We start from the raw sequence: 25,579 nt of genomic DNA, 5'->3' as shown, positions 1-25,579 counted from the left end.
GCTCTGAAGCCCCGGAGATTTGCACTTCCCGCCCGCAGCAGGACCATGGGAGCCGCCCCTGAGCCTGCCCTGAAGGCAACGCAGCAGCAGCCAGGGCTCCACAGCGGGCCAAGCCCCTGGGCCTGCCCACAGATCCTCTGCTCAAACCCTCGGGAATCCTGGCCACCCTCCCCTGGCACCTCCAGCCACTGCGGCCAAGCCTCGCTGCCGCTGCTGCAGCTCCAGCGCTGGCTGGGCCTGCACTGCCACAGCTGCTGGGGAGCACCGCGGCACAATTCCACCCTGGGGCTCACTCACACCCACACTCTGGGCTGACTGCGACTGCACTGCTGCAAAATGTACCCATCCTGCTTCTTTTAAATCTTATTTCTCTGCTCAGAAAGGTTTCTCTACTCAAAGGTTTGCCTTTGGGAAAGAAATTTTAAAGGTTTTATTTAAGGGGTTCCCAGTCTGTTCCCAGTCTGTCTGGGAATAGCCCAAAAGACACCCACAGAGATAAGGACCAGCAACAAAACATCAACGCCCCGCAGCAAACAGCAACCAACAGCTACCCCAGACACTGCCCCCGCACAGCTGGAGACACCTGGTCTGGAAAAGGCTGAGAAGGAAATCCAGGAGTGTGGGCGGAATTCACAGCAGAGGGGAAGAAATCTGAGTCTAATAGGAAACCAAACACTAAAAACTTACACGACTTGGAAGCAATGAACATTAAAGCAGTGGATTTAGATTGGTTCAGACTACGTAAAGTTTAGGAAAAATCGAGTAAAACTGACATGTCATGGAATGATTTTTTCTGCACAGCTGGGCTATGTGTGGATGTAAGTATTTCTGTTGCACATCCTGGCCAGAACCAAGTAATGCCTTGACTCTCTCACACAAAAGAGATTCTTGGAGAGTTTTTGTTTTCCCTACAGTTTCAGTGATAAGATTACAACATGAGAAACATTTTTTATAATAATCCTACTTTATATTGTCAGGTAGGTTTGGGACAGAAGGGTGAGAATCAATTTTTGGTCTGGGTTTTTCCATGTTCGCCTTTATGTTGCATTTTGCAAAATTGAAGAGCTTTAACCGTGATACTTTTAACTCTTAAATAGTTAATACTTTTTTTAAAAAAAGCAGTGTGAAGCTGCAAAGGGAAACAGCAAATGGAGAATGTTGGGAAAACTATAAATAAATGGGGGGGAATTGAGATGAGGGACTACATTTTGTTCGTCATGAAAAAGAGACCAGTGTGTTACAAGAGTTGTCTGCTGACTATTTCTGTACTACTTCATGAGATATGAGCCACAAGGATACCAGGGAAGGGGTTGCAGGAGCCCACACATAGTCCCACCCAGCAAATGGTACAAACAGATAACTCACAGAAATAACGACCAGGGAAAGGCTGGGGAAAGGGCAGGGGCAGATTAACACCCAGCAGGGAAACCTTTCCCGCTGACAAATGGTACAAGCAGATAACTCACAGAGATAATGACCAGGGAAAAGCTGGGGAAGGGGCAGGGGCAGATAAACAGTCTGCAAGGCAGGATATTTGCTTGCCTAAGCTTGATAGGGCACAGTTTGCAAGGCAGGACATTTGCTTGCTTAAGCTTGATAGGGCACATATTGCGTTAATCATAAGATTTTGGTAATTTTCCACAGAGAAGTCACCAAATAAGGACATAGGGTGAAGAAGACGCGGCTGAGGAAGACTCCGCAGCCTTTTATCACCGACCACCAGGAGACAGAAGGATGACCCCCTAGCAACAACCAGCGCAGGCGCAGAGAACTCTGAGATAACATGGACTCCTGAAGGATGGAGAGGATAAAAGGACTGAATCAGAAACTAGTTGGTGCGGCAGTAGTGGAGCGGAGACTCCCCTGTCGCCCAGCGCTGAGCCTTTGCTTACGTAGTATAGCTGCTTCAATAATTAATAAATTCTTTGATTGGAAATTACTCGTTTTGAGTCAATTTTATAACAGTTTGGTGCCGTGACTCGGATGAGAGTTTGGATTGGGTAAGATCTACCCAGAGTGGGGGGCGCCTCATCCAGTGCTTTCCGGGTGGCCCCTCTGGGAGAACCTCCGCCACTCTCACCGACGACCCTAAAATATATACTAGTAAGCAAACGGGACAAATTATACCGGTGAACCACTTAATAATCTGTGCATGGAGTCCGGACGAAGACGCAGGACGCGTAAGTATAAAAGGGAATCCGTTCGGGCGGGGTTGGGATCCCGGAGTGTGGCGGTGGACAAGTGTGAATGAGAGGAGGGCCGGCAGCCGGACTCTCCAAGTGAGTGCGGACCCTTGAGTAGTGTGGTTCCCGTAGACCCGCAAGGGCTCGGGCCACGAAAAAGGGGAAGTGAAAGGAATTTGAGAGTGAAAGAAGGCACTCCGGATGAATGGGGCAGGGGAAAAGCAAGACCCCAACCCAAGTCAAACTCCCCCCCATTCCAAGGGACAGCCCCCTAGGATTCATGCTTAGTAATTGGAAGCATTACCCGGGGACCGAGACTAAGGATAGGGCCAGAATGATACATTATTGCATGGAAGTATGGGGTGGGAAAGAGATTTCCAAAAAAGTTTTTTGGCCCGTGTTTGGATCATCTGAAGACTGGGTTTGACAGGACTTGAACCTATGGGTAAATTCTAAAGAGCCCTTCTCGTAAGAGGAGAGTGATTATGCCAAAATATGGGTAGCAAGACCCGAAGTGTATGTTTTCCAATTAAGAGAAGGGAAAGGGGATCCGGACAAAAAGGGGAAGAGGGACAATCATTTGGGCGACTTAATTATAGCACCACCCCCATATGTCCCACCGCCAGCACCCAATGCCCCACCACCTCCACAACCACCTGCACCGAACAATGATGAAGAGGGTAACCAAGGGGAGGTTAACCAAACCGGTTACCAAGGCCCGATTACAAGGAGCCGCAGTAGGGTTGAGACGGGGCTATTCCCTCTACGGGAGATGCCCATGGGTGGACCACAGGCGGGTATAGGATTTATTACTGTCCCCTTGAGTTTGGCAGATATATGAGACTTTAAGAAGGACATGGGACATTTATTAGAGGACCCTTTTGGGGTAGCCGAGAGGGTCGACCAGTTCTTAGGACCAAACATCTATACCTGGGAAGAAATGCAGACCATTTTGGGCATTCTGTTCTCTACTGAAGAACGGAATATGATAAGAAGGGAAGGAATGCGTATTTGGGACACGCAGCATGTCCAAGGCCCGGCTGCGGACGCTAAATGGCCCCTACAGAGCCCCCATTGGGACCACCAAAATGCGGCACATAGAACACATATGCAGGATTTAAGGACCATAATTATTCAGGGGATTAGGGACTCAGTCCCAAGGGGGCAAAATATAGATCGGGCATTCAACGATAGGCAAAAGAAGCACGAGTCACCTACGGAATGGCTCGAGAGATTACGGAGGAACTTACGATTGTACTCCGGAATGGACCCCGATAGCCAAACTTCACAGTCAATGCTGAAAGTCCATTTCGTTTTAAAATCGTGGGACGACATAAAGAAGAAAATCCAGAAGTTAGAGGACTGGCAGGACAGGGGGCTGGATGAACTGCTTAGGGAGGCACAGAAAGTATATGTCCGTAGGGACGACGAAAGAGACCGCAGACAAGTAAGGTTGATGGTCGCAGCAACAGGTGGGGGGAGGTACCAAAGAGAAGGGCAAAAGGGAGGTTCGAGTGAACAAAAAGAGAAAAGTATAGGGGAGTCAGAAGGGGTGAAGGTGTGTTTTTATTGCGGAAAAAAAGGGCATTTTAAGCGAGAATGTAGAGTCCGAATCAGAGACGAGAAGCAGTTCCAAATGGACTAGGGGGGTCAGGGGCTCTATTTGGTGGGGACCCGGAAAAATCATAAAGAGCCCTTGATAAAACTTAAAGTGGGTCCCCACAACCAAGAAATGGAATTCTTGGTAGATACGGGGGCAGAAAGATCCACGGTACAGAACCTACCAAAAGGATGTACCATCTCTAAAGAAACTGCCACTGTCATAGGGGCAAAAGGGGAACCTTTTGAAGTACAAATCATAAAAAATGTGACTATAGAATCAGGATCCAAAATAGGGATGGGAAATCTATTATTGGTACCCGAGTCAGATTATAATCTGCTCGGGCGAGACATGATTATAGAATTAGGGATTAGTATAGGTGTAGATAATAAGGAATTAAAAATTAAATTATGCCCTTTAAGGGTCGAAGATGAAAAGCAAATTAACCCCGAAGTCTGGTACACGCCTGAGAGCGTGGGACAGCTAAAAATCACTCCATTTTCGGTAACTATCAAAAATCCGGATGTCCCTGTCCAAATTAAGCAATACCCATTATCCCCAGAAGGGAGACGAGGATTAAAACCAGAAATAGAAAGGTTGTTGAATAATGGATTGTTAGAACCCTGTATGTCTCCGTTCAATACTCCCATCCTACCAGTTAAAAAGCCAAACGGCACCTATCGATTGGTGCATGATTTAAGGGAAATAAACAAGCGAATGTAGCCCGGTTCCCGGTGGTGGCAAATCCTTATACCCTCTTGACTAAACTGGGGCCTGAGAATTTATGGTACAGTGTTATAGATCTCAAAGATGCCTTTTGGGCATGCCCTTTGGCTAAAGAAAGCCGGGATTATTTTGCATTTGAATGGGAAGACCCCGATACGGGAAGGAGACAACAATTAAGATGGACGGTACTCCCTCAAGGATTCACTGAGTCCCCTAATCTCTTCGGGCAGGCTTTAGAGCAAATTTTACAGGATTACCAAGTGGGGCCAGGGGTTACATTAATCCAATACGTAGATGATCTACTCCTGGCGGGGCAGCAGGAAGAGAATGTACGGAAAGAAAGTATTAAGTTATTGAACTTTTTAGGCTTAAAGGGATTGAAAGTCTCCAAGGCAAAACTACAATTTGTCGGAGAAGAAGTAAAATACCTAGGCCATTATCTAAAGAAAGGAGAGAAGAGAATAGACCCCGAACGAATACAGGCGATTTTAGCATTACCAATTCCAAGAAATAAGAGACAAATCAGGCAAATACTTGGACTAACTGGTTATTGTCGACAATGGATTGAAAACTACAGTAGTAAGGCGACTTTCTTGTATCAGAAACTTACTCAAGAGGGACTCCTAAAATGGGATCAGGAGGACACCGAAAGGCTGCAAGAGCTTAAAGAGAGCCTAATCCATGCCCCGGTATTAAGTTTACCTAATACTAATAGACCCTTCTTTTTGTTCATAAACGTAGACAAGGGGGTCACATATGGGGTCCTTACTCAAGAATGGGCAGAGAAAAGGAAACCGGTGGCTTATCTATCAAAGATCTTGGACCCAGTAAGCAGAGGATGGCCTACGTGCTTACAAGCAATTGTAGGATGTGCTCTTTTGGTAGAAGAAGCCCGGAAAATTACATTTAATAGCAGCCTGAAAGTGCTGTCCCCCCCTAACATACGGGGAGTCTTACAGCAAAAGGCTGAAAAATGGATCTCAGACGCAAGGCTTCTAAAATATGAAGGAATATTAATTGAGGCTCCAAATTTAACTCTAGAAACTACTAATATCCAAAATCCAGCTTCCTTCTTATATGGAGGACCAGAAGAAGCACTAACACATGATTGTATAGTGACTATAGAAGAACAGACAAAAATCAGACCAGATTTGGAAGAAGAGGAATTGGAAAAAGGAGGAAGACTGTTTGTGGATGGATCCTCCAGAGTAGTTGAGGGAAGGAGAAAATCAGGATATGCTATCATAAGGGGACCCAACCTGGAAGTGATAGAATTGGGACCCCTTAGTGGATCCTGGTCCGCCCAAGCATGTGAACTATATGCTGTACTACGAGCCCTGGAATGGTTAACAGGAAAAGATGGGACTATTTTTACGGACTCGAAATATAGCTATGGGGTAGTCCATACATTTGGCAAAATATGGGAGGAAAGAGGACTAATAAATTCACAAGGGAAAGATTTAGTTCACCGTAAATTAATATTAGACGTGCTCAGTGCCCTACGAAAACCCCGAAAAATAGCTATAGTTCACCTGAAAGGTCACCAGAAAGGACTGGATTTGAGAAGTAGGGGAAATAATGCAGCTGACCAGGAGGCTAAACGGGCTGCCCTGAGACTCCTCACTTTGCAGGAAAACATAGAACACTCCCAAACGCCAGAACCTGACCCCGACATCAAGTTTAACAAAGAGGAAGAGAATAAAATACAAAAACTAGGAGCTAAAAGGGATGCACAAGGAGCATGGAAATTAGCAGATGGCAGAGAAATAATACCTAGAGCATTGGCACATAGATTACTGACTAAGATACATCAAAAAACACATTGGGGATCACAGGGACTGGTAGATTATTTTGCTGCAAAGTATGTGAGTGTAGGAATCTGGGACATTGCCAAACAAGTAACCAGAGGATGCCTAATTTGCTTACAAGTAAATAGAAAAAATTTGAGAAAATTACCGGAGGGAGGCCGACCGCTAGCGAAAAGGCCTTTCTCCCACATTCAGATAGATTTCACTGAGCTCCCCAAAGTAGGGAGAACCAAATATTTATTGGTCTTGGTGGACCACCTAACACATTTTGTGGAAGCCTTCCCAACCGTAAGAGAAACAGCCAAAGTAGTTACGAAAATATTGATGGAAGAGATAATCCCGAGATACGGGGTCCCAGAAGTCATTGACTCAGATAGAGGGCCGCATTTTATTTCCCAAGTTACCCAAAACTTAGCAACAGCTCTGGGCATACGGTGGGAACAACATGCCCCCTGGCATCCCCAGAGCTCTGGACGAGTTGAACAAATGAATGGGGAAATAAAAAAGCAATTGACCAAACTGGTAGCAGAAACCAATTTGACCTGGGTTAAATGTATTCCTCTAGCGTTGCTAAATATAAGAACAAGACCTAGAGCTGATTTAGGGGTATCACCCTTTGAAATGATGTATGGGATGCCATATAACCTAGAAAATCCTAACGAACATCCTGTCATTAATGACACATGTACACAAAAATATTTGGTGGAATTGACAAAGTACAGAAAAGCATTATGGGAAAAAGGTATGTTAGCACAACGGCCTCCTTTAGATTTTATCTTACACCAGGTACAGCCAGGAGATTGGGTGCTCGTGAAAAGCTGGAAAGAAAACCCCTTGACTCCAAGGTGGGAAGGACCGTTCCAAGTACTCCTCACCACAGAAGCAGCCATACGAACCGCTGAAAAAGGATGGACTCATGCTAGTAGCATAAAAGGACCGGTAAAACCCCCTCACAGCTGGGAGGTTTGCAGTCTCCCGGGAGAAACCAAATTAAAGCTGAAACGAACTGATAAATGATTTGGATAATAATCTGGGTTGGAGATAACCATTATCTCCAAACCCACCTAATAGGGAATCGGGAGGCTCTTGGATATTGCAAACTCTTAGAGGACGAGTTGAGAAAGCCCTACTTTAAGTCCCCGAGATTAGAACATAAAGGGCACACATGGGAGGGGGAAAAAGCACAAAACAAAGATATTAGGTTAAAGTGTAACTGGTTAGATTGTGACTGTCACCCCCTTGCATGCTTTTCCTGTAAATTGTGTCACAAACCTTGGTGGTCTCATTGTCGGAGTGGTAGAACACCTAGGGGAATTTGTACGCCGTGCTATGAGAAAGAGAGGAGACTAACTTCTATCATTCTTAGTAGCAGAGTTGCTACGGGGGAGGTAAAGCTTGGATCTGACAAGTGGTGGGAAACCTTTTCCAAAGGGGTAAATCCTGATCGGTTCTGCTACCACCCTAACGAACCGATCCCCTTTCTCCTGGACATCCTGGAAGTGGTGTGTCAGAAGAAAGCCCCCAATTTGCGGCGTGACCTCTCATTAATAAAAGCTGATAACTGGGCCGCCAGTGCTAAAAAGTGGAAACGGGAGGTTTATCCGGCTCCTGAAGAATACCCCTGCTGCCGAGAAGATGGCAAACCCCGAGGCTCGCAGCAACCGAGTCGTCGGGCGAGGCAGAGAGGTAATAACCAGTGGAGTCTGTCAGAAGCCCCGACCCCCATATGGGATGTCCAGGAAATGTTGGCCGTCCTGCCCCAGGATTGGTAACCCACCACTGGGGAAACCAAAGGTAAAATTCAACCTGAGCTCCGACAATGACAGCCCCAAATTACAAGCCTTAATTCTTTTCTGGTGCATCGTAACAAGTTCAGGGGCAGAAGGGTATTCACATCAACCCTTCAAATGGTCACTGATTAGATGGGAAGACCAGTATGTTATCCAGACCAAAATCACGTCTGGCGCACCCAGCTTTTTATGTACTTTGTGTGATTTAATACCTGTGAATCCATGTTTAAATCAGTTTGGATATTATTTTTGTCCAAGCTCAAACCCGGGAAAAGGGTATTGTAACTATCCAGGACACTTTTACTGTGCTTATTGGGACTGTGTATCAGTAAGCTCCTTTGGGGGGAACGAGGACGGGTTTATCAGAACTGGATGGGGTCCATACGGGTGTACACAGCCCACTTCCACATATACCCAGAAAGAAGGAGGGTTAGATGGAACATGCAATATGATTTACATTAATGTGACAAAACCACATGACCAAGTCTGGTTATTAGGGAAAATGTGGGGAGCCCGATTATGGGAACCAGGGACAGACAGAGGGGGGCGCTTTATAATCCAAAAGACAACCGTGCCACACGACCCCGAACCAATTGGACCAAACCAGGCGATAGCTGGAGAACTAACGCTAGGAGAAAATAATGGAAATGAATCAGAAACAGCCCCAACCACTAGTCTTCCAGAAATGTATAAGCAAAACTTTACTAATTCGACCCGAGGACCTGAAAACCCGGGAGAAGGGGACTTGTGGAAAATATTACAGGCCACTTTCCTAGTCCTGAATGAGACCCATCCAAATCTAACTGAGGAATGTTGGCTGTGTTACACCGTAAACCCCCCGTTCTATGAAGCCATAGGGGTAACAGCAAAAAGCAGACGAGTAAATGGGACCAACCCAGCTAGGTGCCTATGGAAAAAAGAAGGAGAAGAATCGAGAGGGATAACCTTGGCAAGGGTAACGGGGAGAGGAAGATGTATAGGACGAGTACCAGTGGAAAAACGACATCTATGTCAGGTTATGGGGAATCTGAGTGACCCTAAGAAACCTGCCAGCTGGATACTGCCAGCAGCAAATACTAAATGGGTCTGTAACACTCTCGGAGTCACCCCATGTATAAATATAGACCGATTTAATGAATCCAGTGACTTTTGTATTCAAGTATTGATAGTACCCAGAGTCCTTTACCACCCCGTAGAGTACGTTTATGAACAATATCAAAATATAGGACCCCACATAGTGAAACGGGAAATATTCACAACCTTCACTGTAGCAATGTTACTAGGAATAGCTGCAGCCAGGACAGGAACAGGAATAGCCTCACTCATACAGCAACACCGAGGATTCCAAGAACTAAGAGCCTCTGTAGATGAAGACCTCAGGAGGATCGAAACCTCCATCAAAGACCTCACAGAATCATTAGATTCCCTAGCAGAGGTAGCCTTACAAAATCGAAGGGGGTTAAATCTATTATTCCTGCAACAAGGAGGACTATGTGCTGCTTTAAGAGAAGAATGCTGCACATATGTAAACAAGAGCGGAATTATACGGGACTCAATGGCAAAACTACGGGAGGGGCTAGAAAGAAGACAAAGAGAAAGGGAAAAACACCAAAGCTGGTATGAATCTTGGTTTAACTATTCTCCTTGGCTTACAACTTTATTATCAACGATAGCGGGTCCACTACTTCTCTTACTATTGGGACTCACGTTTGGCCCTTGTATTTTTAATAAATTGATTAGCATTGTAAAAGGCAGATTAGAAGCTGCTCACCTTATGCTCACACGAGCAAAATACGAAACCTTGAAGATGGATGATCCAGAAGAATCTCTGGAGCTCAGCAAAAGGGAATTAGAGCGTTTTGATGAACAAAATTGAGTATCAAAACAAAGGGGGGATTGAGATGAGGGACTACATTTTGTTCGTCACGAAAAAGAGACCAGTGTGTTACAAGAGTTGTCTGCTGACTATTTCTGTACTACTTCATGAGATATGAGCCACAAGGATACCAGGGAAGGGGTTGCAGGAGCCCACACATAGTCCCACCCAGCAAATGGTACAAACAGATAACTCACAGAAATAACGACCAGGGAAAGGCTGGGGAAAGGGCAGGGGCAGATAAACAGTCTGCAAGGCAGGATATTTGCTTGCTTAAGCTTGATAGGGCACAGTTTGCAAGGCAGGACATTTGCTTGCTTAAGCTTGATAGGGCACATATTGTGTTAATCATAAGATTCTGGTAATTTTCCACAGAGAAGTCACCAAATAAGGACATAGGGTGAAGAAGACGCAGCTGAGGAAGACTCCGCAGCCTTTATCACCGACCACCAGGAGACAGAAGGATGACCCCCTAGCAACAACCAGCGCAGGCGCAGAGAACTCTGAGATAACATGGACTCCTGAAGGATGGAGAGGATAAAAGGACTGAATCAGAAACTAGTTGGTGCGGCAGTAGGTGGAGCGGAGACTCCCCTGTCGCCCAGCGCTGAGCCTTTGCTTACGTAGTATAACTGCTTCAATAATTAATAAATTCTTTGATTGGAAATTACTCGTTTTGAGTCAATTTTATAACAATGGGGTGTCCAGGGGGTCCCTGTGCCCAGGAAAGGGGGTGCACGGGCCCCGGTGTTGAGGAAGGTGGTGGGTGGGGGCTGTGGAAGGCAGGAGTGGGGGTCCAGGGGGTGCTGGGGTCAAGGAAAAGCGGGGGCTGGGGTGTCTGAGAGGGGGAGGGCCGGGAAAGGGGGTGCGGGGGAGCATTGGTGCTGCATGAGGGGGTGCAGGAGGGTCCCCGTGCTGGATAAGGGGGTGCAGGGGGGGGTCCCTGTGCCTGAGAACGGAGGGTTTGGGAGGGTTCCAGTCTCAGATATGGGGGTGCACGGGGGTCCCGGTGCAGTGGAATGGGGGTTCAGGGGGTTCTGGTGCTGTAGCACATCAGAGCAGAAGCAGCATTCGTTTAACCCATGGTCTGCCAGGGAACCACAAAACCATGTCCCATTCCCATCCTTTCCACGTTTGGACTGGTACATGAGCTGCTTTTTTGTTTCCTTTGTTATCTGTTTCACCATTTTTGCTTTGTCTCTATTTGCCAAGACCAGTTTGAGTCATTTGATTTTCCACAAACTCCTCTTTTCTCTGCTAACAGATGATCTGATCCCATCCCATGGTGAAATGTTGTGTTCCTCATTTCAGTGGATTGCTCAGCAGGAAGGTCAGGAGCTGGAGCTGTCTGGTTGGTTATTCCGAGGGCAGCTTGTAATCTAATGGTGCCATTGAAATGAGAAATGGGTTCTGTGGCTCCTGATATGAATTGGTTTGGGTTCCCAGGGGCTGGTCCATGGTGTTGTAGGATTTGTTCTGCTGGCCGTTCATCTTCTCCCCATCTTTGGCCGCTCTCTCCAGCCAGGGCTGCATCAATTGACCATTTGTCTCTAATTAAATCATCAAATACTTGGATTCCCAACTGATTTCCCGGAACTTGTGGGAGCAAGAACATCTCAGTGCTCTAATCCACCCTATATAACATAGACAGTGACAGCACACGTTGGAGTGGGCAGAGGGATGATTCCCCCCATTTATTTATAGTGAAGTTTTCCCAACATTCTCCATTTGCTGTTTCCCTTTGCAGCTTCACCCGTTTCTGTTGCAGGGTCAGATATCCTCACCCCGGGCTCTGCCTTGAGCTGTGCAAATTCCATCAGTGCAAGCAGGCAGAGCTCGGGGTGAGGGGCAGGGGGAACCAGCCCAATTCCTGCCCCAGGCAAGAGACCCAGGTACATTGGCCAGGCTTTGCCCAGCAGGGTTTATTTGCATTCCTAAAGCTCCTCTCCTGGCTGACTAGAACCAAAGCTTCTCTTCCAGGGCAGCCATCTGGTGAGTCACATGTGGCCCCCGGAATCTGCCTTTTTTTAAAAAAGTATTAACTATTTAAGAGTTAAAAGTATCACGGTTAAAGCTCTTCAATTTTGCAAAATGCAACATAAAGGCGAACATGGAAAAACCCAGACCAAAAATTGATTCTCACCCTTCTGTCCCAAACCTACCTGACAATATAAAGTAGGATTATTATAAAAAATGTTTCTCATGTTGTAATCTTATCACTGAAACTGTAGGGAAAACAAAAACTCTCCAAGAATCTCTTTCGTGTGAGAGAGTCAAGGCATTGCTTGGTTCTGGCCAGGATGGGCAACAGAAATACTTTCATCCACACATAGCCCGGCTGTACAGAAAAAATCATTCCATGACATGTCAGTTTTACCCGATTTTTCCTAAACTTTACGTAGTCTGAACCAATCTAAATCCACTGCTTTAATGTTCATTGCTTCCAAGTCGTGTAAGTTTTTAGTATTTGGTTTCCTATTAGACTCGGATTTCTTCCCCTCTGATGTGAATTCCGTCCACACTCCTGGATTTCCTTCTCAGCCTTTTCCAGACCAGGTGTCTCCAGCTGTGCCGGGGCAGTGTCTGGGGTAGCTGTTGGTTGCTGTTTGCTGCGGGGGCGTTGATGTTTTGTTGCTGGTCGTTATCTCTGTGGGTGTCTTTTGGGCTATTCCCAGTCTGTTCGGATGTTAAACTCATCTCCATTGAGTGGTGGAGATGAGTTTAACATCCGAACAGACTGGGAACCCCTTAAATAAAACCTTTAAAATTTCTTTCCCAAAGGCAAACCTTTGAGTAGAGAAACCTTTCTGAGCAGAGAAATAAGATTTAAAAGAAGCAGGATGGGTACATTTTGCAGCAGTGCAGTCGCAGGCAGCCCAGAGTGTGGGTGTGAGTGAGCCCCAGGGTGGAATTGTGCCGCGGTGCTCCCCAGCAGCTGTGGCAGTGCAGGCCCAGCCAGCGCTGGAGCTGCAGCAGCGGCAGCGAGGCTTGGCCGCAGTGGCTGGAGGTGCCAGGGGAGGGTGGCCAGGATTCCCGAGGGTTTGAGCAGAGGATCTGTGGGCAGGCCCAGGGGCTTGGCCCGCTGTGGAGCCCTGGCTGCTGCTGCGTTGCCTTCAGGGCAGGCTCAGGGCGGCTCCCATGGTCCTGCTGCAGGCGGGAAGTGCAAATCTCCGGGGCTTCAGAGCCCCTGAGGCCAGGCTGAGGGGTCCCCCCGTGCTCAGCTGTGCTGGCGGCTGTTTCTGGCCTCAGGGACACTTGGCGTGGGCCCCTTGGCCACCAGTGGTGCTGCTTTGCACTCCTTAGGCAGGAGCCGATGGCCTGGCTGGGTGTTGGCAACAGCAAAGTCCCAGGGCAGGCTCTGTGCCAGCCCAGCTTCCTGCGGGAGAGATTCCACAGGAGACAGGATCCTGGCTACAGCCTGCCTTACATTTACATCCCTTATTTCCACCCTGCACTAGGTGGAGAATTGCCCAGGTAAGGAATTCCAGACATGAATTCCAAGGGAGATAATTGAATATCTGCCTTGGGTCTGGCTCTTTTCTTTGCCAAAGCCAATGGCAAAAGCTGTACCCATGGCATCTTGGTTTCCATCTCCGGCTTCCAAAGGTGTTTCTTTATTTCCCCATTCATTCTTTCTACCCAACCCGAGCTCTGGGCTTGCCAGGGGTTATGGAGGTCCCATTGTATTCCTAAAGCTGCCATAACCCCCTGAAGGGTCTTTCCTGTAAAATGAGTTCCCCATCTGAATCTATTGCTTCCACAATCCATTATCTTTGAATTATTTGTTTTAGCAATAGGTTAATAAGTGATCCAGTGCTTGCTGAAGCAGTCAGAATTGCTTTTGCCCCCCTGTTAGGTGCCATGGTGTCAGCAGAAGATTTTGAAGCCTTCCTGCTCAGGGCATTTCAGTGCCAGGCTCTTACAAGCACCGAGAGCTCCGCGGGTTGAGCTGAGCATGGGGCGGTGACCTGCGCTTTGTCTGATTCCCCGTCCTTAATAACAGCCTGTCTTGTAGCTCTTTTCCCTTCTGCTGCCCTTGCAGAGCCATCCACAAACACATTGTCTCCCTCAGGCCAGGGAATGTCCCATCAATCTCTCCCAGCCTGGCTCGGGAGCTCTGTCCCTTGAGTGCAGTCCTGGGTTCCTTGCCAGCCCCTCTCCAGGCTGTTCAAACAGGAGGCTGGGTTAAACCCTTGCCCTGTCCTCAGTTCTGAATCCTCCTGTGCCACTGAACAAGTTTCATACTGTAATCACCGAGCCCTGCTCATCCATTTAGAGGCTCTTTTGGTTGTCAAAGCTTTAACTTGATGCCAGACTTGAACTCTAGGAGATCCTCCTGTTGTCATCAGTTTTCAGCCTCTGCTCCCACGGAAGCTGTGGCTGCACAATTCTGCAGACAATGAGGCTGCTCTCTGGCCACTGGGTTAAACATTTTAGCACAAGAATTCCTTTGGCAAGACCCTGTTTAACGTCCACCTATAATTCAAATTCTTTTTCCCTGTCTGGAAGGCCCAGGCCACTCGCCTCAGTTAATCTTAATTTTAACACTTGAAAATTCTGTGTTTCCTCCTTGTGTCCATCCATCCAGTTTGTTGACTGGCAAGATAGGAGTGTTGTAGGGAGACATCCTTGGCTCCAAAAGCACTGCCTTTAACAGGGACTCAATACCAGGCTGTGAGCCCTTCCTTCCCTCTCTTGGAACAGGGTATTGCTTGTCCTGGTTGCTTTAATTTGTAGAGGCTCCATATCTAATTTTCTGTATTTCCCTGGGGCTGCCCACACTTCTGGGTTCACTTCAGCATAGGCCTTGTCAGACTTTTGACACAGAGGTGCAACAGAACTAGCCTCTGTATCCCTTTTTACAGTATTAAAATCCAGCTCTCAAACTCCTTCCTAGTTAATTACAATCACAGGAGGAAGAAAAAGAAATTCATTTCAAACCTATCCCCCACAGCTTCTAATAGTGGTTGAACAAATCATACCTGCTCATCTTTCCCACTCATTCCCTTAAAAATTAAAATATTCCTTTACTATTTTCCCCTTTAGGTCTAAGATTCAGAGCAGATTGAGAGGCCCCTGTGTCCATCAGGAAATGCCTCCTCTCAATGCAGACCCACCTGAATGTTCTCAAGGGCTCCAGTGTGGAGGGTCCCTGGTGTGATGGGAGCTGTGACAGCCCTGCCAATCCATGTCCATCACGGGCTGGACTTGCTGGTCCTGAGGGTGCTGCTGTCTCTGCTTGCAGTGTCCTTGTGCCCTGCAGCTGGAGCCCTGATTCCTTGCCAGGGGCTGTTTGGGTGGGCTGTGCCCTGCCGAGGAGGGCAATGCCTCTGCCGGGTGCTTGTGGCCGAGCCGTGCCCTGGGTGCCGGGGCCCCCTTGGGCCCTGGGGCTGATCCCTCAGGGGCTGTAGGAGCTCTGCCCTGGCCTTTGCCTTCAGCTTGGCCTTTTGCTGCTCCCTTCTTGCATTCACCTGCTGGGCCTTTGTGCCCAAGTGCTGCAGGGCCTTCTTCTGCCCCTCCTGCAGCCCCCCTCAGTGCCTGTGGGTGCTTGTCTTGCTTTACAAGACAGGCGTCTGCTTGGGAAGGCAGAAAAAGCCTCTCTTGGAATGGAGAGTGCAAACCCCCTCCCTCTTAATTTTTAGGATAGTGAAATCAAGGGGCTCTCAGGCAAAGATATGGGATTAGGAATAACGGTTCTTTACTAGTGTGTATAATATAATAATAGTAGTGTGTATCAACAGCTCCGGCAGTGCCAACAAACAGAGCCCGGAGCCGGTCCCGGCCTTTCGGCTGCGGCGCTTTCCCCTTGGGTGCAGTTCCGGGCACGGCCGGCAGGGGCGCCGGTGGCTCCCGCGGGGCGGGGCAGCGCATCCCTGCCATGGGAACCTCTCTTAACGGCAATAGAGCAATCCCTTCATCTAACTCTTTCACTTTTTTACCTTCTGTAGCCTTTCTCCCGTGTTTTGAGAAAGAATTTGGAGAGGGCTGCCTTTTAACTGAGCTCCTCGTGTTTTGATAAGATGCTTCCTGTAGAGAGAGGGAGTTTCCCTGAACAGCAGGAGCTGTGGTTACCAAGGGGACGTAACTCAGAGCAGGAGGGGTCGGGGAGGATATCCCGCCGAGGCTCGGTCGGAGTGTGGGCAGGGTCTGCTGCCGGAATCGCCAGAGGGGGATCTTCCCGTGGAGGCCGAGCCGGAGCGTGGGCAGCCCCCACATGGCTTCTGGCGGCTGATCCGGCAGCTCCCGGCAGAGAAAAGGCAGGTGGGAGACCCCGGCAGCAGCAGCGGCGCTGCCCAGCGCAGCTGGCACGGGCAGGGCAGCCGGGGATGGGATGGCTGGGACCCGCCCTCGGTGCGGTCGGCGCGGTGACCTCGGCCCACGCGGCAGGACAGAGCAACCCCATCTTGCCCAGCATGGCCGGCAGAGCGGCCGCGGGCCGGGCAGTGGGGCCAGGGCACACAAATTCACCGCCAGCGCCGGGGCAGGTGGAGCTGCCCTGGGCAGTGAGCCCGCACCTGGGATGGAAACCGGGGCAGGCGGAGCTGAGGCGGGCAGCGAGCCGGGACCCGGGACAGGCGCTTCGGCCGCCAACGGAGGGGGCAAGAGCTGCAGAGGATCCCACTCTCTTTCTGACTTTTCCTCTTGTTCCCCTCCCTTTCATTTCCCCTTTTTATTTTCTTGGTTTTTTCCTCGGGTGTTTCTGATACTTCAAAGATTTTTATTCTCCTAAAATCTCCTGTCTAACATATGGCATCTTCTCTTTCTTCTAGATTAAATGGGTTTTTTTACAAATAAATCCAGAACCTAACAAATCTAAACTTCTGCTTGGATATTTTGAAATGGTCAACGAGCTAACTCATGACCTCCTAATGTTGTTTTTCTCATCACCTTTTTATTTATCCTTTGGCAAATTAAGCATCTTTCAGTGACTTGCTTTGCTACACCAAAAATCCCAGTGCACCCAAAATTCCTTAAAAAATGATCACACAAAGCTTGAGTACGCCAGTGGGGTTTCTGATGCACGTCTTCTAATCTTTTCCTAGTAAGCACATTTTATTAAGTAATTGTCTTCCATGTAGAAGTTTCTATTTCCCTGATTTATCTTGTTCATTTCCTATCTTGTTTAATTCTTTTTTCTTGGCTTCCCTAAACTTTGGAATTTCCAGTTTTTCCTCGTTTGGAGTTAATATTAAACTAACTCTTTCAGCTCCATTTTCTGCTGCATCCTTAGCTTTGTGATCTGCCCCCAGTTTGCCCAGTTTGCCTCTCCTTTGGCCCGGGCCGGGTTCCCCCCGCCCGCAGCGGCTGGGAGCAGCCGAGAGCCCCGCGCTGCCCATGCCGACCTGGCCCGGCTCCATGGCCGCTGCTGCCGCGGGCTGCGAGGGCTGCGGGAACGGGGCACCGAGGGTGTGGCTGCTGCTGGGGGAGGAGGAGGAGGGAGGGAAGGGCAGGGATGGAGGGGCAGGAGGAGGCGGGGTAAGGGGGGAGGAGGGGGAGAAGGAATGGAAGGGGCGGGATGGAAGAGGAGCAGGAGGTGGGGATAAGACTGAGGAGGAGGAGGAGGGGGGATGGAAGAGGAGGAGCGGGAGGAGAAAGAGCAGGGAAGGAGGCGGGGTGAGGGGGGAGGAGGAGAGGGAGGTGGAGATAGGACAGAGGAGGAGCGGGAAGAAGAGGAAGAGGAGGGACCAGGGCGGATCAAGGCTGAGCTGCGGGAGCCACGCGGTCTCGATCCCTGCCTGAATTCGCAGCCCCCACCTGTGGGATCATCGCCCCCCCTCCCATGGCGCAGGTGAGCGGGGAGGGGGAGCCCGGCCCGGATATCCCGGGGGGTCCCTGGGGTGGGTTTGTGGGGGGATGTTTGGAGAATGAAGAAGTCCAAGGCTGAGCGGAAAAGGCCCCTCGGGGGGACATCGGGGGGTGGCGGTGGCGGCTGCCGGCAGAGGCAGCCTGGAGGAGCAGAGCCCTGTGTGCCCCAGGAGGCCAAAGTGGGGAGGCCAGAGAGGGGGGAGCGCCGCCATTGGCGGGAGCCTCAAGAGCCTGGAGAGGGGCAGGGGGGACTCCTTGGAGCCGCTGCAGCCCAGAGCAGAGAATGAGGGGAGAAGGGAGCCCGGGAGCCCAAAGAGCCCCGGCATCCCGAAATGGGGAGAGCCAAGAGAGGGGAGCTTTTGGCATTGCTGGCACTGCCAGCAGCCTGGGCAGGGCGGGCACCCAGGAGAAGGGGGACCCCCAATGCAAGCGTGACCCCAGCAGCTGGGACAGGGGGGAACCCCCGAACACCAGAGGGGAGGGACCAGGGATGGGCAACCCCTGGGAGGCTTTTCCAGGGCTGAGTCTTGGTGTTTGGGAGGGTTTTCTGGAGCCCACATGGCCGGACTAGAGATGTACCTGGTCAGAGAGATCTTCAAACTCAACGTGTGTTGGGGTCGATGAAACAGGAAAGCCTTATGAATATTATTGTCTGGCCTTTCATTCCAATCTTGCTTATAGTTACTATATTCTCAAAAGCTTTTGAGAGTATAGGAACTCTAAGCAAGATTGGAATGAAAGCAAGCTTTTAGATACCTTAGTTACTGAACAAAAGGAAAACAATGGTGTGGCCCGACTGAAGGTAATCCTCTTCTGATGAAACAATTCCCTATCCTTGCAGACAGGTCCAAGGGTCACAGCAGACCCTACTAGCTCAGCAGAAGGGCTCCAAAGAGGTGTTTTTAGGGTTGAAAATGTAACACAGTATGGTGATGTAATGATTCTTACAGGCTGTATGTAAATGCTAAAGGATTTGTATCTTGTACTGGACTGGTTAGTGAGAAATAGAATATTTAACACAGAAGAACATTCATTGTATTGTAACAGGAACCTTACTCTCTTACACTCTTACCCTCTTACTCTCTCACCCTCTCATCCTCTCCCTCCCTCTCTTCTCTCAGGCCTGCTCCAAGCTGTGGCTGGCAGCTCCAAGCAGGGCCCTGCACCCAGGCCCTTTGCAATAAACCGCAAGTTCCACGACCTGGCTGCAGAGATCTCTCGTCTCCGTCCGTCCCGACTGTGCTACCCCCGACGCTCCTACAAACGTGTTCATCCCTTGTTTTCCCCAAACCAGGATTTCCCATTGCCAACCCTGAGAGGCTGCGAGGAAGAAGAAGATGCTCCGGGACACTGAGGCAGGTGAGGAGGAAGTCAGTGCCCCTTTCCCCTCTGTGCTGCTCCATCTCCCAGCCCAGCAGGGCCCCCGGCTGCAGCACAGCCCTGGGGGGATCTCGTTGCCCTTGCCTGTGGCACGGAGGCAAATCCCATGCTGTCCTTGTCCTTCCTCGCCCAGAGCAGGAGCTGAGCATGGAGAGCAGGGAGGACAAATGCCCGCGGCAGAACCTGGTGGCAGAGGCCGTTTTGAGCGGCTCCACGGCGCAGGAAGCCAACGGGGAGGAAAAGGCCCGGAGATGCCGCACGAGGAGGGGCTGCAAACGCAGATGGCGGGGATGTGAGGGGGAAAGAGGCAGCCTGGGCTGGGAAGGCGGCCGGAGATGGAGCCAGAGCTCAGAGCTGGTGCTCCATGAGCAGCTCCATGATGGGGAGAAGCCCCACACGTGCGTGGAGTGTGGGAAGAGCTTCAGGTGGAACTCCGAGCTGATCAGGCACCAGAGGATCCACACTGGGGAACGGCCCTACGAGTGTGGGGAGTGTGGGAAGAGCTTCAGCTGGAGCTCCAGCCTGATCCTGCACCAGAGGACCCACACTGGGGAGAGGCCATATGAATGCTCCGAATGTGGGAAGAGCTTTCAGACCAGGTCTCATCTCCTCCTGCACTATCAGAGTCACACAGAGGAGAGGCCCTTCCAATGCCCCGACTGCAGGAAGGGATTCAAGTACAACTCCACCCTCGTCAGGCACCGGCGCATCCACACTGGGGAGAGGCCCTACGAGTGTGATAAATGCAGGAAGAGGTTTCAGACCAGCTTCAATCTCCTCATGCACTATCGGATTCACACAGATGAGAGGCCATTCCGCTGCCCAGACTGTGGGAAGGGATTCAGGCAGAACTCCCACCTCATCACCCACCGGCACATCCACACAGGGGAGAGTCCCTACGAGTGTCCCCAGTGTGGGAAGAGCTTCTCCAGGAGCTCTCACTTGACCCGACACCAACGGAGGCACCGGTAAGGGAAGCCCTGCGAGTGCCCCGAGTGCGGGAAGAGCTTCGTGCGCTGCTGCAGCTCCATCCCCCACTGGAGGAGGCACTTTGGGCACAGCCCTGGTCACTCACATTCCCTGTGATCCATGTTGGGAACACACCTGGCTGCTTCTCCTTTGGTTTGGCCTGAATTTTTTTCTCTTCTCCATCTCTCTCTACTCCAAAAGCCAAGAGGGATAAATCTGTCACCTCAAAACCACTCAAATCCCTCTGAAAATAACTGAATTTTAACCCAAAAAAGCTCAATCCTACCTCAAATTCCTTGTTCCCTCCTCAAAAAAACTCAATCCCATGCTAAACTCTCCATTCCACAGCCACCAGGGTGAGATGGGATTCGAAGGGGACTGGGAGAAGTGGGATCCCAATTTGGAGCAATGGGATGGGGATTGTGTGGGGCTGGGTGTGTGGGTTATATTTGATAGCAAATAAAACTTTCAGAGTTACTGATTTCTGTCCCGTTCATTTTCAGTCAGTTCTGTTTGCAAAGTGCCACCTTTTCATCTGATTCAATTCTTATAAAAGTCCCATTTTTAAAATCATCTAGCCTCTAACAATTAAAAAACCAATATCCAAATAAAACCACGCACCCCCAATAAGCCTTTTAAAAATAATTTTAATTGTTTTGGAGTACTTAAGGATGTTATTAAAGTTTAATTGTTTGGTTGAAATGTCTGAGAAATTATAGTGGTGTTTGGTTTTGTGTTTAGTATATTTGTAATATGAATTGTTTTACTAAGGTGTGTTAGATCGCTTGTTAGTTTCTTTAGATTTTTTTATCTGAAGTACATTAGTCATTGTGTTAAAATTTTCAAAAGGTATTTCTTGATATATAATTTGTTTATTTATATACATTGGTAATATTATAGTAATAGTTATTGTTGGTTTGAGTTGAATCATTGTTGGAGTATTGTAAAGAAGAGTTGAGATTTTTTTAATTATAATTTATTTAATTTCAATTATTATTTCTTTGTTTATAATTTTATTGCAATTTGTTGAGGGGATAGGAAGGAAGTTCAAGGACAGGAACATTTTTTCCTGGCTGGGAACTGGAATTCCAGACCCTGGGAGTGTGTGCAGGACCCCACAGACTGGGATCAAAGATGGGCTGGGATCAAATATGGGCTGGGATCAAATATGGACTGGGATCAAATATGGGCTGGGATCACATGGATGGGGATCGTGTGGATCAGAACCCTCCAGACCAGGATAGCCTGGAGTGGGATCAAATATGGACTGGGACTGTATGGACTGGGATCCCAGGGACTGGGACCATATGGATCAGGACCACACAGACTGGGATCAAATATGGGCTGGGACTGTTTTTTAAAGTAAATTATATATATATATTTTTAATATATATATTATATATATATATATATATCTATTTAAATATATATATAAATTATATATATTTTTTGTTATATAGTTTTTATTTCTGTCGTTAATTAAGCTTGTTAAAAGGCTGCTTGTGCTAAACTGCCTGCTTGGATGGGATAACATCCAATGCACACAGGATGAGGACACCTGTACAGATCTGCCAACTATCAGCACTCCCTGTCTGAAGGCAGAGTGCACCAAGGCCCAAAACCTGGAGCTGATAAAGAGAATGGACTAAAACCACAGCCAAGGAATCTGCATGTTCTGAAAAGGCAGATCCAGGGCAGAGCCATGCTAAACAGGTCTTGGAAGATGTAAACTGGGTGCATCTTGGCACTCAGCCAGGAGCACCCTGTTACCTTCAGGGATCCCCTGAAATACCTTTCCCCTTACATCAGCCTGGTGCATATTCATAGAGCCTCATGCACAGCAGCTGGGAAGGGTTTAACACTTTACTGGGTATATTAGCGTTCAGAAACACATAATCACCAGAATGATTATATGCAGGTGCTTTTATTGAAGAGCTCTGGGTGTCAGGGGTACCAACCCAAATCTGACTCTGACATGGGTTTGGGATGAACATGTTTTTATATTCTATCCTTATATAACTTTCATGTTAATGACTAAACTTATATTGTTCTATTGTATACATAGATTTCAGCCAAGCATGGGCTCCTCATGGCCCCCCTCAAACTTCTAACATAGTTTCTCATGATTCTTCTTATGATTAAACAATAATTATATTTAATTACTAGACAAGAATCACATCTAACAATTGTATCATTTATCATGTTCTGCTTACACAGGTGCAATTTCACATGATCTGGCAAGCACAAAGCCTAACATTTTCAGAGTCTATTTTTGACATTTTTCCAGGGCCCCACTATCATTCTCCCCCCTTTGAAAGCATTTTCACTTCACTATAGGTGTAAATGTTTTCACTTGATACAGTCCCTTATTTCTCAATTTATACTTGACGTTCTTCAAGTCCATGGTTGATGTAAACGTTGTCGTGGATGCTGTCACGCACTGGAGAACCAGAAGATGGTGGGCGTGGATCTCGTGTCAGAGCCTTTATTATCTTCTGGTTCCAGGATGTTTTCTTCTGTATCTCTCCTTTCAAGATGCTGTGAACTAACCAAATTGCTAAGAATACAATTAGTAAGATTATCACAGTCTCAATGATAGATTTAATCCATGAACTCACATTCCACCCTAACCCTTTAAAGATTTTGCCTAGCCAGGTCGTAGTCAAATCCTTTTGCTCTTCTTGTGCTTCATGCTCTCTTTGTTTCAACTGATTGATGTCATATTCTACATCTGCAGTTACATTTGGGATGTGAACGCAGCAATGACCAACCCGTCCCTTTAAAAATCCACATATTCCATGCTCTTTCAGGAGTAACAAATCTAAGGCTAATCGATTTTGTAAAGTCATTTTTGTGGTGGCTTGTAATTGTACGTTTAATTCTTTAAATCCTTCCCGGGTGACTCTTGCCAGTCTATCTACCTGACCTGTAAGTTTGTACAGCATCTTCTACTCTGATAGTTTGCTGTAGGACCAAGCAAAGACTCTCGGGCCCACCCAAATTTCACTCCACCAGAGGGTTCTTGCCAAGTGTCATCTGGATTTTCATTGTCTAGAACTTCTCATCTTGCTCTTATCTGCACAAGTTCATGTTTTCCGTTAAATGGGGACTTTTTCCAAATTGGACATGAGGTTGGGAGGCCTAAAGTAATTTCCTTTACTTTCCCATCTACAGGCAGATGTGTTGTCCAGGTGCCATCGCTTGCTGCCCATAGAAATTGTCCTGGACCTCGGACTGTACTCCTGGTACATCCTACAACTGCTTTATAATTCCCTCTGCCTTGTTTATGTTTGATCCCTCTGCAAGCACAGCCAGTTTGTAGGGCTATTGCCAGGGGTGGCATCTGCTTTATCTCTGCATCATCAGAAGTGCAGTCATAAGTTTTATTACATGCCCACCAACTTACTTGGTCTGCCCTCGTTCTGCTACTGGTGGCAGTGTTTGTTACTGCTGGATCTGTTTCATTCTCGGAGCCTTCCCACTTAATGCACCAAGGGGTGTTTGCCATACATTGGAATCTTTGAAGGATACTCACAGACCACGCACTGTCCCAAGGCTCTGTCTGACCTTTCTGATCCTTGGCCTCACACTTCCATACCAGAGTGGTTTCTGTAACATTTTCTGTAATCTTTTTATAGTGTGGCAAATAGCATTGCCATTGTGTGATGCCTGCTGATTCTCCCATAGGGGTTCCTAGTGTGCCAGCACTTAGAATACAGTCTTTCTGGCCCATGGGTCTCATCCACGTTCGTATTTTCTCCCAAGTTTCCTTGACTATTTGCCTCGACTCAGGTACCTGTTTGCATGCAATTGTTTTGTTCTTTTGTATTTCAGGTAGTTTTGATGTTATGATTCCCCAATTTACTGAGTCTCCTGCTGCCTTTGGTATTGGCAGACAGGCAGTTATTCTACAGGTGTTTTGCACTTGGCAAAGTCTTTGACTAATCCAATCATTACATTCTCAGCCCAAACTGCATTAGAAACCTTTATCACCTGTGTTTCTGTTTGTACCTCTCTCTTCATTCTAGAATGAAGAGTGGTTATTTGATCTTTTTGCATTCCACATCCCAAAGACATTAATGACCATAACGTTAGCAAAATTACTGATAGCATTCTCAAAGTGATTAAACACATCTTATCTGCAGCCTTGTTGGTTCCACAGTTTACACAGTCTGTGATCCAGGATGGATTTTCTTCACTCGGGTGTAGTGAATCCAGGGGTCCACACCGGCTACTTTGGCTGCTGTAAAGGTGGTCAGCAGTACCTGGTGGGGCCCACTCCACTTTTCTTTCAGCGGTTCTTCGTTCCAGTTCTTGATGTACACCTCGTCTCCTGGATGTATGTTATGAACTGGGCTCTCGAGAGTCAGCGGTCTATTCCACACGAGGATGCTCCGGAGCCGAGCTAAAGTTTTCCCGAGAGACAGAACATAATTATACACTTCCTGCTTTCCTGTGACGTGCACATTAGGGTTAGGCTCAGGAGATTCATATGGTTTCCCATGCAATATCTCATAAGGACTGACTGACATCCCACTCCTAGGCTTTATCCCAATCCTCAACAGTGCTATTGGCAAAGCCTGGGGCCACTGCAATTTGGCTTCTTGGCATATTTTACTGATTTGCCTCTCTAGTGTCTGATTCATCCTCTCTACCTGTCCACTTGACTGGGGTCTCCATGGTGTGTGGAGGTCCCAAGTCATCCCCAGCAATCTACTTACCTCTCTTACTACTGTAGCTATGAAATGGGGCCCCCTATCTGATGATACCCTAGGGGTACCCCGAACCTGGGAATAATCTCCTGTAGTAACCACTTTACTGTTTCCTTTGCTTGGTTGGTGTGACAGGGAAGGGCTTCTGGCCACCCAGAGAATGTGTCAACCCCCACTAACAGGTATTTGTATCCTCGAGTTCTTGGCAGTTCTACAAAATCTGCCTGCCAATAGTCTCCTGGCTCTATTCCTATCCAAATTCTTCCTAGCTGTGCCTGTCGCCAGCCACTGGGTTTTTTTTCAAGCAGATATCACATTTTGACATTACTGATTTTGCCATTGTTAACATCCGTACCGAAATTAAACTCTGCTTTAGCAATTTTACCAATGCCTCTGCTCCCCAGTGACATTCGTTATGTTTAATTTGTAGAACTTCTCTCATTATCAAGGGAGTACCACTATCTGTCCATGTGCAGTCACATACCATTCCTCTGCATTCTTTTGTGCATTTAGCAAACGTGCCAGTCTCTCATCTTCTACTGAATATTTTGGTTCTGGAGGCAAATTGAATTGGGATACATTAAGCTTTAAAGGTATCAATGCCATTGTTGTTTGCACCTCTCGAGCAACCTGTCGGGCTCTCCAGTCTGCCTTTCGATTTCCCTCACAGATTTTGGAGTTTCCTGATTGCTGTGCTTTGCAGAGTATGATTGCCACTTGTTCAGGTTT

At 48.0% G+C, this 25,579-nt stretch overlaps 1 long non-coding RNA gene and 1 pseudogene across 1 annotated transcript; both read left to right on the top strand.

Moving 5' to 3' along the window:
- LOC139605190 (zinc finger protein 850-like) overlaps positions 1-25,579 on the top strand; it is a 273,898-nt pseudogene that overhangs the window by 188,456 nt on the left and 59,863 nt on the right.
- LOC139605226 (uncharacterized) lies at positions 1,554-9,245 on the top strand. Its single transcript, XR_011684290.1, has 2 exons — positions 1,554-2,180; positions 7,104-9,245. It is a non-coding gene; the product is annotated as an uncharacterized lncRNA (long non-coding RNA).

The sequence above is a fragment of the Agelaius tricolor genome, unplaced genomic scaffold (genome assembly GCF_023055355.1).
Source record: "Agelaius tricolor isolate 1412-34295 unplaced genomic scaffold, bAgeTri1.0.p SCAF_61, whole genome shotgun sequence".
NCBI lineage: Eukaryota > Metazoa > Chordata > Aves > Passeriformes > Icteridae > Agelaius > Agelaius tricolor.
Note: the sequence above shows the minus strand (reverse complement) of the source record. Positions and strands in the feature narration are given on the sequence as shown.